At 40.5% G+C, this 11,737-nt stretch overlaps 1 long non-coding RNA gene across 1 annotated transcript in view; it reads right to left on the bottom strand.

Annotated features, from left to right (window-relative positions):
- Positions 1–4,259: 4,259 nt before the first annotated feature.
- LOC132820738 (uncharacterized) overlaps positions 4,260–11,737 on the bottom strand; it is a 47,898-nt gene continuing 40,420 nt past the window's right edge. The window contains exons 2-3 of the long non-coding RNA XR_009645235.1: positions 7,992–8,097; positions 4,260–4,312 (exon numbers count right to left, since the gene is read on the bottom strand). This is a non-coding gene — a long non-coding RNA (uncharacterized LOC132820738). The remainder of the gene's footprint in view (positions 4,313–7,991; positions 8,098–11,737) is intronic.

Here is an 11,737-nt window from a genome sequence, read left to right as displayed (position 1 = left end):
CTTGTCATGGAGCCCACAAGGGAGCAGGCTATTCTGGACCTAGTGCTTTGTAATGAACCAGACTTTATAAAAGATCTTAAAGTAAGGGAACCCTTAGGAAGCAGCGATCATAATATGGTAGAGTTCATTCTGCAGTTTGAAAGAGAGAGAAGGCAAAATCGGATGTAATGGTGTTACAGTTAAATAAAGGTAATTATGAGGGCATGAGAGAGGAACTGACAAAAATAGACTGGAAACAGAGCCTAGCGGGGAAGACAGTAGAGCAAAACTGGCAGGAGTTTGTGGGTATAATTGAGGACACTGTACAGAGGTTCATCCCCAAGAAAAGAAAGATTATCCAGGGAGAGATTAGACAGCCATGGCTGACAAAGGAAGTCACGAAATGTATTAAAGAAAAAGAGAGATCCTATAAAGTGGCCAAGGGCACTGGGAAATCAGAAGATTGGGAAGGCTACAAAAACAAACAGAGGATAACAAAGAGAGAAATAAGGAAGGAGAGTATCAAATATGAAGGTAGGCTAGCCAGTAATATTAGAAATGATAGTAAAAGTTTATTTCAATACATTGGAAACAAACGACAGGCAAAAGTAGACATTGGGCCACTTCAAACTGATGCTGGAAGCCTAATGATGGGAGCTAAGGAAATAGCAGGAGGAGAACTTAACAAGTACTTTGCGTCAGTTTTCACAGTGGAAGACATGAGTAATATCCCAATAATTAAAGGGAGTCAGGGGGCTGAGTTGAGTATGGTTGCCCTTACAAAAGAGATAGTGCTAGAAAAGCTAAAAGGTCTTAAAATTGATAAATCTCCTGGCCCTAATGGGATACATCCTAGAGTTCTGAGAGAGGTGGCTGAGGAAATAGCGGAGGCATTGGTTGAGATCTTTCAAGAGTCACGGGGTCAGGGAAAATCCCGGAAGATTGCTGTTGTAACCCCATTGTTCAAGAAAGGATCAAGACAAAAGATGGAAAATTATAGGCCAATTAGCCGAACCTCGATTGTTGGTAAAATTCTAGAATCCATCATTAAGGATGAGGTTTCTAAATTCTTGGAAGAGCAGAGTCTGATTAGAACAAGTCAGCATGGATTTAGTAAAGAGAGATCATGCCTGACAAACCTGTTGGAATTCTTTGAAGAGGTGACAAGTAGGTTAGACCAGGAAAACCCAGTGGATGTGGTCTATCTAGACTTCCAAAAGGCCTCTGATAAGGTGCCACACGGGAGGCTGCTGAGCAAGGTGAGGGCCCATGGTGTTCGAGGTGAGCTACTGGGATGGATTGAGGATTGGCTGTCTGACAGAAGGCAGAGAGTTGGGATAAAAGGTTCTTTTTCGGAATGGCAGCCGGTGACAAGCGGTGTCCCACAGGATTCAGTGTTGGGGCCACAGCTGTTCACATTATATATTAATGATCTGGATGAAGGGACGGGGGGCATTCTAGCGAAGTTTGCCGATAATATGAAGTTAGGTGGACAGGCAGGTAGTACTGAGGAAGTGGGGAGGCTGCAGAAGGATCTAGACAGGTTGGGACAGTGGTCCAGGAAATGGCTGATGGAATTCAACGTGAGCAAATGCGAGGTCTTGCACTTTGAACGTGTCCAGCAGAGATTCACATGGATGATCCCTGGAATGGTTGGTCTAACATACGAGGAACGGCTGAGGATCCTAGGATTGTATTCATTGGAGTGTAGAAGATTAAGGGGAGACTTAATAGAAACTTACAAGATAACACATGGCTTGGAAAAGGTGGACACTAGGAAATTTTTTCCGTTAGGTGAGGAGACTAGGACCTGTTGACACAGCCTTAAAATTAGAGGGGGTCAATTCAGAACAGAAATGCGGAGACATTTCTTCAGACAGAGAGTGGTGGGCCTGTGGAATTCACTGCCGCGGAGTGCAGTGGAGGCCGGGACACTAAATGTCTTCAAGGCAGAGATTGATAGATTCTTGATGTCTCGAGGAATTAAGGGCTACAGGGAGAATGCTGGTAAGTAGAGTTGAAATGCCCATCGGCCATGATTGAATGGAGGAGTGGACTCGATGGGCTGAATGGCCTTACGTCCACTCCTATGTCTTCTGGTCTTACGGAATTTGCCATAGTCCCAACAGACCATCAGGCTGCTCTTTCAGAGAACCAACTGGTGTTGCATTTAACCTGGTCACCAAGTAAAGGGGATGGTTGAGAAGGCAAGATCTTCACAGTGACCTCAGACAGTGCCAGTCTGCATTCTAATCTAGCCATTCAGCCAACTGAGCTAATAGACCCTATTAGATTGGGAAATTTGGATGTGAAACAATAGATTTCAGTCAAATAGTAAACACAAACAAAATTAAATTTTTACAAATACATTAAGACTCCCTTACCAACTACCAGCAACCAAAATCTTGAAAAATATCAAAATATTGACCTTTTCTACAATTTTTAATTAAGATGCAAGTATTCTGTAAAGGCCAACAATTATTGTACATTCTGAATAACTCATTAGCAAGTGGTGAACCACCTACAACTGAGTGGCTTGCTTGGGACAATTCAGATGGTGATTTAGAGTCAACAGCATTTTTCAGAGAGTCTGGAGTCATATGTAAGCCAGACTGGGCAAGTACACAGACTTCCTTCCTTGAAGAACATGAGTCCAATGGATTTTTGTAACATTCTGCTGGTTTCATGGTCACAACAAACAGGATGACCGAACTTATTAACTTATTGTAAACTTCTCAAGGTACTATGGTGGAATCAGATCTCCAGAGCATTCAACCAGATGACTGGATTACTGTTCCAATAACATTCCCACAGTGCTGCTTCCCACTGACTTGATGTTCCTACATCCTCTAGTTCAAGTGCAGAGCAAGTGGAAAACTCATTTGCTATGTTCTCAAACATACAGACGTGCAGGTTAGGTGAATTGGCCGTGCTAAATTGCCCATAGCGTTAGGTGAAGGGATAAAATGTAGGGGAATGGGTCTAGGTGGGTTGCTCTTCAGAGGGTTGGTGTGGATCTGTTGGGTCGAAGGGTCTGTTTCCACACTGTAAGTAATCTAATCTAATCTACTCTTCAGTACATAACTAAGACATTAGCAATGACAGAGCTATGCATTGGGGATCAAAGATGGAATTCAAGACCACAGCTGTTAAAAAGTAAAGGCAAAGAAGATCCAGAAAATCCTCAAGCTCCCTCAAAAAGGTTATTGAATACTTGTCTTTTGGGTTCAATTGATCGTCATGTTCACAGCTCTGATCTGATTGAGGGGAGAAATGATAGGTCCCTGATAGAGGCTTCTTCAGTAGCTCTGGAAATAGTTGAAATTCCATTTGGAGTTTGGTGAACAGTCTCCCAGCCGTACTACACTACTGGATTAGCAGCTAATGCCCATGCTGGTTTTGCTGTAATCTTTTAGGCAAGCTTGAAAATTATTTTGTAAAGTTAACACTGTGCCTAACAGTGTTTTCTGCGTGAAGCTTGAGATTCTCAGAGCAACCTTTCCCTTCAGAAATGTCAGCTGAAAAGACATGAAACAAAATGTAAAATCCTCAACACAAACCAACAACACTCACTATTAATGATTCAGGATTAGAAACAATGACTGTGGTTTACAACCACTGCCAGAGTTGCTGACTGTAAAAGTAATCTGTGGGACTAATTTTAGGAATAATTAGGGATTTTTCCACGAGAAATATTTATATTTTCAAGAAACTCTTTATTGAGTAAATATAAAAGTTTAAAGAACTCACAAAATCTTGCACTTTATAATTTTCTCATATAAATTATTACTATCTAAACCAAATCATTTAACACTATTAACAGCAGAAATTCTGAAAGAACTGAATTATTCAGGCTAGTAAGGCACTGAATTTAAAATGTGTTTACTTAAGCAAAATATTTTAGTGACACAAAGTACATCTGGACAAATGTTGTCAAAGTCAGAAAAAAAACAGTTCTTTTTGAAAGACTCATTTAAGTTTTATCTCTTGCTATATTTGTAAACAGTGATAGAAAGTTAGATACCCAAAAGTAGTGTGTAGAGATTCCCATCAGGTTCCTGACATAAGTGTGCATTCCATATTATGTTAAAGACTTGCTGAAAATACAAGTTACTGCAATATTCTGAAGGTTGTTTGTCTGAAATAGAAGTCAGAAATTTTCCAGAAGTTTACTTCAGAAATTGGCCCCTTTGTTTTTGTTTTGTCTCTCTCTCAGAAGATTACAAATTTGATCGACAAATTTGAAAGACCAATCTGTCCGGACAGTGCAAGATTGATGGACCAAATGTTCTTTTTGTCCTCTTCCCATCCTTTTGTTTTTGTCTCTACAAGTCTGGTAGACAAACAGAATCAAGACATTTATCAGGAGCAGTCAGAACTTGAACCCAGGTCTCCAAGCTCAAAGGACTGCACCACAAGATTATTTTGATCCATAAAATAGACAAAAGCAAAACAGGTACACACCACATACCAATTGGAAATTAACTACCATGACAATTTCAAAAATTTACATCAAAAACTGAATGACAATTTTTGCAGTGTAGGAGTCTTCTTTGCATTGTGTACACTGCTCCTTGAATGAGCATGGCTCAGGTTTTTTGTGTTTTTTTTCTCCCCCATAACCTTGAATATTGTTTCTATTTAAATAATCATCCAATGCCCTCTTGGATACCCTAATGAATCTACCTCCACCATGTTTCCAGACAATGCATTCCAGATACTAACTATTCACTGACATAATTTATTTTCTTAACTTTATAACTGCGCCTTTCATTCTTGATTAACTTATGAATGAAAGCTTTCCATATCTGTTCTGTCCAGGCCCCTCATGATTTTGAAAACTTCTGTCAAATCTCCTCTGAATCTTCTCCTCTCCAAGGAAAATCTATCTTAAAACTGAAGTTACTCATCTTTTGAACCATTCTTGTAAACCTCTTCCATCAATGCATTCACATCCCTTTTATATAGTGAGCTCAGAAATGTACACAGTACTCTAGTGGAGGTCAAAGTGGAAGCTGAAAACTGATATTGGAAAGAGAATGAAAGAAATCATGCCATCAGATTTCTTCTGACAAGCCTACACAAAAGACAATTAACAGTTTTATTACACTATATAAAACAGTATATAAAAAAATGTGGAAACAATAATTTACATTTTTTAAAATTATTCTAAAATGCTCCATATTGGAAATACATTAATAAAGTTTTGTCTCAAGCCCTGAAAACACACGTTCTTGCTGTGATTATACTCAATTTTCTAACATCAGATGCCTTCAATAATGCTATCTTGTTCCGAAAACAAAATCTGTTCTTGACCACTCAAAGAATTAGAAATAAAAGTATTAGAGAAGTTAATACTGCATCACCAAAACACCCATATGCTTCACCAATTACTGATCAAATATTTCACCAGATTGGTCTGTTATCTGGCAGTCACCTTACTATTCAGTTTCAGAGTCTTAGTCTTAAAGAAAAAAATAGTATAAGTCAGAAAATAAAACTAAATTAAAACAACTAATGAGTGAAAAAAAGAAGAGAGTGTAATACAGAAATAACTACATTAAACTCGGTGACTTTTACTTTAGTGATGGAGAGGGATAATCGTGCACCGCAGGGCAAGAGCTATAGCTGGGGGCAGGGAAATTATGATGCAGTGAGGCATGACTTAGGTTGTGTGGATTGGAAAAACAGGCTTCAAGAGAAGAACACTAATGAGATGTGGGGATTGTTCAAGGAGCAGCTACTGCGTGTCCTCGATAGGTATGTACCAGTCAGGCATGGTGTAAAGGGCCTTGTGAGGCAGCCGTGGTTTAGTAAGGAATTGGAGTCCCTTGTGAAAGGGAAGAAGGCGGCATATGTAAAGATGAGGCGTGAAGGTTCAGTAGGGGCGATTGAGAGTTATAAGGTAGCCAGGAAGGATCTAAAGAGGGAGCTAAGAAAAGCGAGAAGGGGACATGAAAAGTCTTTAGCTGGTAGGATTAGGGAAAACCCAAAGGCTTTCTATAGGTATGTCAAGAATAAAAGGATGACTAGGGTAGGTATCGGTCCAGTCAAGGATAGTAGTGGGAAGTTGTGTGTGGAGGCGGAGGAGATTGGAGAGACATTAAATCAGTACTTTTCATCAGTATTCACTCAGGAACAGGACACTGTTGCTGATGTGAATATGGAATCACAAATAATTAGAATGGATGCCCTGGAAATATGCAGGGAAGAGGTTTTGGGAATATTGGAAAGGATGAATATAGATAAGTCTCCTGGGCCTGATGGCATTTACCCCAGAATCCTATGGGAAGCTAGGGAGGAGATAGCAGAGCCATTGGCCTGGATTTTTATGTCGTCATTGTCAACGGGAATAGTACCAGAGGACTGGAGGATAGCGATTGTGGTCCCATTGTTCAAGAAAGGGAGTAGGGATAGCCCTAGTAACTATAGGCCAGTGAGTCTGACTTCAGTGGTGGGCAAAGTCTTAGAGAGAATGGTAAGGGATAAGATTTATGAACATCTGGGTAGGAATAACGTGATCAGGGATAGCCAGCATGGTTTTGTGAAGGGCAGGTCGTGCCTCACAAACCTTATTGAGTTCTTTGAGAAGGTGACTATGGAAGTGGATGAGGGTAAAGCAGTAGATGTTGTGTATATGGATTTTAGTAAGGCGTTCGATAAGGTTCCCCATGGTAGGCTAATGCTAAAACTTCGGAGGTATGGCATTGAGGATACATTAGAGGTTTGGATTAGGAATTGGCTGGCTGGAAGGAGACAGAGGGTAGTAGTTGATGGATTATGTTCATCTTGGAGCGCAGTTACTAGCGGTGTACCACAAGGATCTGTTTTGGGACCATTGCTTTTTGTTATCTTTATAAATGATCTAGAGGAAGGACTTGAAAGCTGGGTAAGCAAGTTTGCGGATGACACGAAAGTCGGTGGAGTTGTGGACAGTGAGGAAGGAAGTGGTAGGTTACAGCGGGATATAGATAAGTTGCAGAGCTGGGCGGAAATGTGGCAAATGGAATTCAATGTAGCTAAGTGCGAAGTCGTTCACTTTGGTAGGAATAACAAGATGTTGGATTACTGGGCTAATGGTAGGCTACTTGGTAGTGTGGATGAGCAGAGGGATCTTGGTGTCTATGTACACAGATCTCTGAAAGTTGCCACCCAGGTAAATAGTGCTGTGAGGAAGGCATATGGTGTACTGGGCTTTATTGGCAGAGGAATTGAGTTCCGGAGTCCTGAGGTCATGTTGCAGTTGTATAAGACTCTGGTGAGGCCTCATCTGGAGTATTGTGTGCAGTTTTGGTCGCCATACTATAGGAAGGATGTGGAAGCTTTAGAACGAGTGCAGAGGAGGTTTACCAGGATGTTGCCTGGAATGGTAGGAAAATCTTATGAGGAAAGGCTGAGGCACTTGGGGCTGTTCTCATTGGAGAAGAGAAGGTTTAGGGGAGATCTGATAGAAGTGTATAAGATGATTAGGGGTTTAGATAGGGTAGATACTAAGAACCTTTTACCGCTAATGGAGTCAGGTGTTACTAGGGGACATAGCTTTAAATTAAGGGGTGGTAGGTATAGGACAGATGTTAGGGGTAGATTCTTCACACAGCGGGTTGTGAGTTCATGGAATGCCCTGCCCGTATCAGTGGTGAACTCTCCTTCTTTATGTTCATTTAAGCGGGCATTGGATAGGCATTTGGAAGTTATTGGGCTAGTATAGGTTAGGTAGGACTCGGTCGGCGCAACATCGAGGGCCGAAGGGCCTGTACTGCGCTGTATCCTTCTATGTTCTATGTTCTATGTTCTAAACTAAAACAAACTAGAAAACAAAAGTAACTGCTTAATTTTATGGTGAAGAGAGAAAATGCAGAAGGACAGATATACTTAGCTTGACATTTTAGTAGGGCAAGTATTGGAAAGTGACAAGAATGTGACAACCATACATTTAAAAACTGATACAAGAATATATTTATAAACATAATTGGAGAAATAGGAGCAAGAGTAGGCCATTCGACCCTACAAACCTTTGTTGGTTTAATCTGCCCAAGACCTCAACTCCTGTTTGATGCCAATTCAACCCCCTATACAGTTGGTTCGGATATAACATGATAGTTTTGTTCCTTTGCATCCCTAAGTAATAAGAAAATCACATAATGTAATGGCAACACCATGTAATCTAATAGGGCCAAAATAGTCAATAGACGTAAGAAATGCTTATTCTCTACAAATAATGGTTTAAATTCTTCAATCGCGTTATAATCAATCCGCGTTGAAGAAAGGCCCGTTATAGCAGAAACAACTGCATTTCAAGAATCCGTCTTCTCTCTAAATACTTGCAGTGATCCAGACTTCATTATTCTTGGCATAAAGAATTCCAGACATTAATTATACAGTCAGTTCTGATATAACGCAATAGTTCCGTTCTTGTGCGAGCTCGTGTTAAGAAAATCGCACAATTGCTGCACCATTTAAACTAATAGGGCCAGAATCTCATTACAGCCAATACATGTAAGGAAAATTTGTGTTCTACAAATAACAGTCTAATTTCTCCAATTGCATTAAAGTCAATTTGAGCTGAAGAAACACGTATTATAACAGAACAGACTGTATTTGAGAAGTAATTCCTTTGCATATCAGTTTTGAATGTGCTCTCTTAATCTGTAACCTCTACATTCCCTTACTGGTGGAAACATTTTCTCAGCATCTATCCTAGCAAGAATATCAAAATCCCTCTCTGCTTTACTTTTCTGGAATTGCTGCCCATTTATATCATAGTCTGCATTTACTTCTTCCTAGCAATGTGTAAGACCTCTCACTTTCCAACATTGAACTCAATCTACCTTGATTCTCCACCTCTCCCACTCAATTTATTTATATCCCCTTGCAGATCTTTTATGCTCTCATCACAAATGCCCTCCCACATACTCTAAAAGTGAAATTGTTTGCCAACTGTTGATTTTGGTTATAACCATAAGAACAGATTTAATAACATGACACACTTGGATTTGTAGAAAGGTAACAATAAAAGGTCTTAGTCAAGAGGCTTGTCAGTAAATATGAAACATATTGATGGAGAGGAGACAAGCATGGACAAATTGAATGGAAAGCAGCTTTTCCCTCAGTTAAAGGGTCAATAACAAAGGGACATAATGTTAAAGTAAAAGGCAGGAGGTATAAATTTGAGGAAAAAATGTTTTCATCTGGAGGGTAGTGGAGATTTGGAATTCATTGCCTGCGATGGAAACCTCATCATCTCTAAAAATTATTTGGATGTGCACTTCTTGTGCCATAATATTCAAGGCTATGGGCCTGGTGCAGGAAAGTGGGACTAGTGAGGTTAGTAGTAGCCTTTTGGTGGTACAGACTCAATAGGCCTCTTCTATACCATATAATTCTGTGATTCTAAGAAAAAGGCTCTGTCTATCAAAAGACCCTGGTCTAAGACAATCTCCACTTTCAAAGACAAGAAACTGATATCAGCTAAACCTCACTTTATTTTCTAATCAATCTCTTCAGAGAGGTTATGATACACCTCTGGAATGGGTGAGATTTGAACCTAGATCTCCTGGCTCAGGGGGAGGGAAACTAAGTTACAAGTGCTCCTAGTCAAATCTAGATTTTCTTTTCTCAATCCGGAGCTATTATCACCATCAGTTGAATAACCTTCCCACCAGCAAAATCACTAATGTTGTTTGGACTTCTTTTCAAACTGGCATCAGTAAAAACAAATACGTAGCCAAAGTCAAACCTTCCTTCAAATTGGACCTCATTGTATTCACCTATCTGCTCCATTCCCTGGTTTACCTGTTAAATTGCACTTCTATCAAAACAGTCTACAAACTGTCAACATATGGGGGATCTAGTGGCACAATGGTAGTGTCCCTGTCTCTAGGCCGGGGGCCTGGGTTCAAGTCTCACTTGCCCCAAGTGTGTAATAACATCTCCCATCAGGTTGATTAGACAATATCTACAATGGTCATTTCTTGTGGGCTCTTGTGGTGCAGTGATAATGTCCCTACCTTAGCAGCAGGAGACAATTTGCTCCAGAGATATGTCATTACAATTCCAGACAGGATGATTAAGAATACCTGGAATGGTCACACAAATTTCTGATTTGCAGTCAAGGAGTTTTACAAAACTCATCTTACAAATATATGTGCATATCCAGTCGAGTGTACGGTGTTGGAAAAGCATAGCAGATCAGGCAGCATCTGAGGAACAGGAGAATCGACATTTCGGGCATAACCCCTTCATCCTGATGAAAAGCTTATGCCTGAAATGTTGATTCTCCTGCTCCTCAGATGCTGCCTAACCTGCTGTGCCTTTACAGCACCACACTCTTGACTCTGGTCTCCAGCATCTGCAGTCCTCACTTTCTTCTATGTGCATATACCCACAACTTAAGAGCAAAAGTAAGTCATTTGGCCCTTCAAAAGTGCCCTGTGATTTAGTAAAATCAAGGTTTGGGTTCAAAATTCCACATTCCATATATCCCAATAATCTTTGTCTTACTTAAGAAGAATCTAACTTCTGAATTAAAAATATTCAATAACCTGCTTCAATTGCCCTCTGAGATAGAGTTCCATAATCATAATTTTCAGGAGAAAAAGAAAAATCCACTCATATCTGTCCTACAGAGGCAACCCCTACATTTAAAAAAGTGTCTGGATTCCAAACCAATTTCTTGACTTACCTATAAGAGTAAACTTCCTTTCCGCCTTCCAATCAATAGTTTAACAACAGCTTCTATTAGTAAGCCTTATCTGTTACAATCTAGAAGATACTTATTTTCTTTCCATCCTTACAAAAAGGCAGTTTAATAAATTACTCCACCGTTTACTGCATTCACCAGAATCGTGCACTATTGAACATTCTCTGAAATGGCAGTTACTAACTCAAATGGAAATGGTTACATATAGAAACCACTCGAAATGTTAGCTTGCTTTCTCTTCACGGACCCACTGTGATCTCCAGCAATTTTTGTTTCCAGTACCTGTATAAATCAATTGCATTTGGATGATTTCACAATATCTCTCATTTTGTAGATTAGATTACTTACAGTGTGGAAACAGGCCCTTCGGCCCAACAAGTCCACACCGACCCGCCGAAGCGCAACCCACCCATACCCCTTACCTAACACTATGGGCAATTTAACATGGCCAATTCACCTGACCCGCACATCTTTGGACTGTGGGAGGAAACCGGAGCACCCGGAGGAAACCCACGCAGACACGGGGAGAACGTGCAAACTCCACACAGTCAGTCGCCTGAGGCGGGAATTGAACCCAGGTCCCTGGCGCTGTGAGGCAGCAGTGCTAACCACTGTGCCACCGTGCCGCCCTAATTCTGATGGAATCGGTAATCAAAGCTTGCACGTTTTTCAGACGGTCTCTCAGACTGAATTGACAAAAGGTAAGTGAAATGGGGTCTCCTCAAATTTTGTTCAAGGGATCTGGGTGCCACGTCCCAAGTTGCTGCTTGAATTGGGTGATTGCTAGAGCCATTTCAGCAGCATTGCTGTGGGTCTGAAATCATAAGTAGGGCAGGCCATGTGAGGACAGCAAATTTCTTTACCCTCAAAAGGACATTTGTGAACTAAGGAGGTTTTTACAACAAAGTGGTTACATGATTGCTACTGTACTAACTTTTAATTCCAGATCATCATTGATTCAAATTTCACCATTTGCATGGTAAGTCAAGAACCCATGTCCCCAGCGTATTAACATTAATGGTCCAGTAATTACTACAACTATACCACCAACTCCCTATG

This window comes from Hemiscyllium ocellatum, chromosome 12, assembly GCF_020745735.1.
Source record: "Hemiscyllium ocellatum isolate sHemOce1 chromosome 12, sHemOce1.pat.X.cur, whole genome shotgun sequence".
Lineage (NCBI taxonomy): Eukaryota > Metazoa > Chordata > Chondrichthyes > Orectolobiformes > Hemiscylliidae > Hemiscyllium > Hemiscyllium ocellatum.
This window is presented reverse-complemented; position numbering and strand designations above follow the sequence as displayed.